Genomic DNA, 6,541 nt, shown 5'->3' on the forward strand with positions numbered 1-6,541 from the left:
GCCCGTAGAGTATTTTGATGTCAAATCATTTTGATTTCAAAACATCTCAATTCAGGGTTCGCAAATAACCCAAAAGAATGGGTATTTGCTCAAGAGAGCATTCGATAACATCGGAACAATAATGAAAGGAACTTGCATAATTAAGAGTAATTGCAGCGAAATATAAAATAGTTAACTATTCTGAACATAGAATAGGAATGAAGTAATTGCAGTATGTTACGAGGAAAATTAGGAATATTTGCCTCGATAAGCTATAACCACTATTATCGGTTAACTTTTGGATTGCCTTGAACGTTTATCTTTATCGTCAAACCATTATCCTATTCTGGCTACAATCTCAACACTCAGGTCCTTCGATTGGAACCTCGCTGAGCTCGAGGCCTAACTACTAACTCATTCTTAGTCCAATGTCAATCCTCGGGTCTTCCGACTAGGACCTACAGGGTTGAGATACCCTAATTCAGATAATCATTTAATTTTAACACATCCTTGTTATCAAATCTACCCATTCAATATGAAATCCTGACTCATATTTATATGTATTATTAAAATACACATAGAAATTATGGTTCACATCTTTGAAACTCGGTTCGGTATTGGTGTTCGGAAAGTATGTACACTCGTTATTTTGGAAAATAAGGTGATCGAGTATTTATAAAATATTTTGTCACGACACGTAATCTGGCTTCACATAATATAATTTTATATATATATTCTCGTTCGACGTCTCCGATAATTGCGGGTTACGTTCCTGTATTTTCGGAATTAATTTCACGAAAATCGGTAGTGTTTCCTTTATTTACCGGACTAACCTGTCGAAATCAAATCGACGTTAATTACAACAACAAACGCAACACAATGCAATTCACAATCCAATTCATCAATCCCATCCACCGATACGAATTCACTTTATTGATTATTATTATTCATTTTCGTTTTGAAATTTATTTTTACAACTTATTTTATTTATTTATAATTTAGGACTCAGAATTAATCATCATCGTCCACCGTGAGCTCGCCAAGGCACATCGCCGACGGCTTTAAAATTTATTGGTACCCGATGTTATTCGGGTTTCCAAATAAATTTCACCGATTAATTTAATTATTCTCGAACGAATAAATTAATTCCATGAAACTTTAATCAATTCATTTTCCATAAATAATTAAATCAATAAAAATTTCCGAAAACCGACACAGTAACACGCTCCAGGACACACAATCCGCCGCCATACCGGAAAAACTCGGCGGCAACCACAAATAGGAAAGGCAACAAACGGCCACACAGAACAAAAAAATCAATATAGCAAAGCAACCAACACAAAGTCACGGGTATATACTTACGTATAAGCATATATACACGCGCACAACACGTGGGCAGGCCACCTCGCCGGAAAATAATCCGGCGGCGGCCGGAAAGGAAGTAACAGAGGCGGAAATTACCAGGCTAAAAGCAGCAACACCACAGGGGAAGGAACGGGAGAAACATGAAGGTGAGAGAGATACAAACGAGAGGGAGAAGAAAGAGGTGAGAGATCGAGACGGGAGAGATGAAGAACAGCGAGAGATTTCGCGAGAGATAAAAGAGAGAATCATCGAGAGAAAAAAGAAAAGGGTCGCGTGAGGAACAGGGAAAAATAGGCTAGTATTTTGCTTTTTATTTGTTTTTGTTTTCGTTATTATCTATCCATTATATTAACTTCTGATTTGTTTTCTCATAACTTAACGAAACAGTTACACGCAAGGTTTTGTTGAAATATTATAAATTTACCACAATTTTGGGAATATTCAAAAGTTAACAAAATAAAACCTTTATGATTTTTGAATCATTTTCGGAAATCATATCAGACCCGCATTTTAATGAATTAACGAATAAACGCGCGAGTGAATAAAAGCCAGAAAATTACCAGAATAATTTTAAAATTCCCAAAATATTCCAAACTTAATAAAATATGGATTTCATAATTTTTGAATAATTCTGGAATTAAATACTGATTTTATAATTAAATGAAATCAAAAACTTATTTAAAGTTGAATAATCAATACAATATTAATTTCTAAATTTTATAAACTCCTAAAAATAATAAATAGAATTATAAAGCAACAAAAATAATTTTAGAAACAATTTTAGCATTTATGAGAATAAATATTCAATAAAAGTCATTTTAAAAGCAAAATGAATTCATACAGCTCAATAATTAATTATAAAATTAATCTTCGTACCAAACAAATTACACATAATTAATAATAAAGCAATACACAGCTGATAGAATCATTCCATATTTTAGTTATTAAATAATTCGATAATTACATTGACATATCGGATCCGAAAATAGATTACTTAGCCGCTAAGTAACTATAAAGACGATATGGTTTTAATACCATATTTCGATAATTATTAAAACAGAGCCTCGTATAAAACACTTTATACAAAGATAAAGTGATAAAACCTCGCCTTTAGAGAATACGAGTTTTATCGATCTATAAAATGATTAGCGTATCGAATATTTCACGACGGGGCTCGTACAGGTCAAACCGTACCCTGGATCTAAAAAGTCAAAACACGAAAAGTGTTCAGAATTATCAGATTAGGTTAGGAAAGATCTTTCAAAAGAGGTCCGAGTTGTAAAAATGCAAAAACAGTTGAAGTGGGACGATTAATGATTCTAAAAAGTAAATTTATAATTACGTAAAAATAATCATTATTAATCCTATAAATCCTTATAAATTCATATAATAATCCAAAAATTACCAGAAAAATACCAAAATTATCTATATTTAATTCTGGATAATTAGAAATTAAAATATCCTAATTTTATCAGATACCAACACCCATATATTAATATCAATCATTAAATAATTTACCAAAATTCACGTAATAATCATATAATAATTATTTATCGAAAAAAATAATTACACAATATTTTCGGGACATTACATCCTATCCCCTTAAAAGGATTATGCCCTCAGAATCATGCCAAGGAACAGACCATGATATTATTTTAAAATTTCTCAGAACTCGTCATTTTAACTACTACTCAACGGTTTCCTACCGATATCAAATCTATCAGTTTTCCATGCAAATTGACTCAAACCTCCATTTTATGTATGTGAAGCTAAATTACTCTTCCTGGTTATATACATATAAACATCTTATGAACTCGTTATACCTGTGACAACAAGGCCAACTCATTCGCAATCTTTCCACCTATCTTACTGTCTCAAAGGACTAATTTAATCTATATTAATCTTCTTTTCTTTCTAATTCTAATAATCCGTGCTCATGAATGCCTCCCATTTTCACTGTCTGTTCTACTTTACTTTCCATGTCTCTTTCTGCTCGATTAACCTGACTTACGACCATTTTCAATCGTATTCGGGAACCTTTGATCGGTCTCCTGTACTTTCCATTCATCTGCGCATAATATACCTAAGTCTATTCTAAAATTTAAATTTAAAGAGAAAATCTCGACAATTGCGTTTAGCTCACCACTTAATCATTATTTAAAATTTTACTGAAGTGCTTTTCTTTGACGTTCTGTCATATATAACGTTCATTCGTTTCTTCACGCCACATTACCTGAAAGTCATCTTCTATCTTTATGTCTCGTATCATACTCTCGGAGTAACATGAATTTCCCGAGTTGCCACGATTTAACCAACCCATATTTCGCACTTCTGTTTTATTTGTGTCTATCTATTCATGAATAGTATAATTCCTTTCAATTCAACACGGTTCATAGCATCTCCCACATTTCTGCCAATATATTAATCAAATCGGTTAATTACAATTTATACTTGAATTCGATAACATGCTACCATATCTTTGAAACAATATCAAACTTACTTTTCGAGTAAAACATTTAGCAATAAAAGAATAATCAGGTTTTGTTAACCTATTCCTAGCATGTCAAATAACGATATCTTTATGCATTTAACTTAGTCTTCCTCAGTCCTTGAATGGGCCGGGATGTTATCAATAAATACAATTACACTATCCAAATATTCCTTATACAATATGTTCATTCAATCCTCAGACTTACAACTTCTGATAATCAATGCGTAACTTCATACCTCCGTTCTCCTTTTTCCATGACCACTTTTGTGCATAACGCGAAATACTCCTTATCTCATTATTTTTTCATTCCACACTCCTGAAGTTTCCATAACTCATTACTTCATCTCTACTAGGCCATACGATATGGGGCTTTTGACACCAGCTCGACTCTGTGCAGTAACCAATGAGAAATTTCACCTTATGCTCCGAGGTAACCTTGGCAAATCATTCACTAGAACCTTCAGGACTTCACATTAATTCTAAAGAATTTCGATATGGGATCCATTGTAACGCTCTGCTCTAACAGTTTGCTACTAATACCTTTGTTTAATCTTCCCGGTTTACGCGTATTCTTTGAATGAAATTCCTATTTCCAATTTTCAGCGTTTCACTTTATTCTCATATCAGTTTCGGCACAACTGACGTTCACAACTTGTTTATATCCTGGACTATTTTATAAAATTTCTTTATCATTCTTTTGATTCCACTTCTTTTCTTAATTAGTTCTCCATTCTCATCACTCATTATCTCTTTTAAACATAAGGGATTTTTTTCCTTGATAATACTAATCCATTCATTATTAGATAAGTTATTTCTGGAGTTAACACTGGAATGAAGGCTTTTATTTATAATATCTTACTAACAGAATTATCAAAATTCATCTATAGCTATTTTCTTAGCCCCGCTTAAATCATCATTGATTGCTTATTTGGCTTTCCCCAATTGATCAACATCTCTTTTTCTTGAGTTTACATGCTGTCTTCGTCAGTCTCTGTTTTAAATCGGATACTTGTATTTGCGAGTTTTCCATTATTTTACAGTAGCTTCCACTAAACTGTTATTCGATATGGGTACACATCCAAGTTCTTCCTGGAACGCTATTACAGATGATAAAAATCTCTTTGTTTTTTCTTAAACCTTGATTTCTTGAAAATGCTCTTCTTGTTTATGACAAAGGCCTATCCATCTACATAATACCTTGCACACACGTGTAGTAACATCACGTTGCTTCTACTAACTTTCCGATTTCTACTAAGATCTTTTCTTCCTCGAAATTCTTAATTGCTTTGATTTCAAATCTGAAAATCTTGTCAGAGCTTAACTCAATCTAATTGGAATCGATCTCCATTTAACTAACCATTAGTTGGTAAAGTTAATCAATTAACTCCTTTAACTGATCAATTAAACCAAGTGCTGACTAGCTAACTGAAATCAAAGACCAATTATATAAAGTCGGTTTGGTCATAAAAACCTTTTCCAAGAACCGAGATCACAATTATTTGGAGTACCTAATGAGAATGAAAATATACTTCTTTATCCTTAAAAGAAGGATAATTTTTGAAAATTTGGGCAGCACTTCCCCTATATCATCAACTACCAGTCGGACTCAAGCCGACACCATCAATCAACCCAATCATCCACAACCATATCCACCCACTTCCATCAACCAAATTCATCAATTCACCATAATTTAAACTATATCATTTTGATCAGCATATGCACTACTGACATTACATACATCTCTTAATTGAACTAAAGTCATAAACAACAATTATTAATATAACCATGCTTTTCTCAGTTCTTTCAGAATATCACAAAATGTTACTAATGAGCTTAAGATTATCTTGTTGTTTCTCAAAAACTTTATTTCGCAAATTCGTTTAACTTATTTCTTGTCATTACTAATTGTGTATAGTTACTTTTAAGAATTATACCGCATCCATTAACTAATCATACCAATCCTCTATCTTTGATGATACCCGCTCAATTTCATTAACTCATCTATTTATCTTTTAATAACCACGCATGGTCTCCATTATCATTATCACAATATGGTAAAAACTCAACCATTAGATCATTATTTCTTAAAAGATTTCACAGTCGAATCACCATTCTTACATCTCCATTTTTTCCCGTATCGAACTTTCATCATTGGCCCGCTTATGGGTATTAAATTTGCCATCACTTATTTACACAAGTTAGAGAACTTCACAATCTCTTGAAGAACACGTTCGAAATTAGTTTGCAATTAAGATTTCTTCGATCTTGAATCTTCACGACAAATATCTTCCCGCAACGAAGGGATGCTTCACGTATTAATTCCTTATCTGAGTCATTGTTCAGAATTTCCTTGATCTTCGATTGTCGTCCCGACACTCATTCGCTTGGTCTGATGCATATAGCTTTACTTCCTTATTTTATAACTAATTTATTTGTTACGATTCGCTAACCATTCATCTCACGGAAAATTCTCCTTCCTTAAAGCGCCACATGTTACTGCAACCTACCGTACTGATAAGATCCTCGTAACAAGAACAAATGTTGACTTGATGTCTTCGCCATGTCCACGTTATCGGTAAATTCCTTCTCCCTTGCCTGCAGATGTCCACCATTTATTGGCTTGCAATCATATCTATATTCGACATGTAATTCTACCTATTACACGGGGTTATTCCATTTCTTTTGAAATCGTCAAAGAACAGACTC

Source organism: Apium graveolens, chromosome 5, assembly GCF_009905375.1.
Source record: "Apium graveolens cultivar Ventura chromosome 5, ASM990537v1, whole genome shotgun sequence".
NCBI lineage: Eukaryota > Viridiplantae > Streptophyta > Magnoliopsida > Apiales > Apiaceae > Apium > Apium graveolens.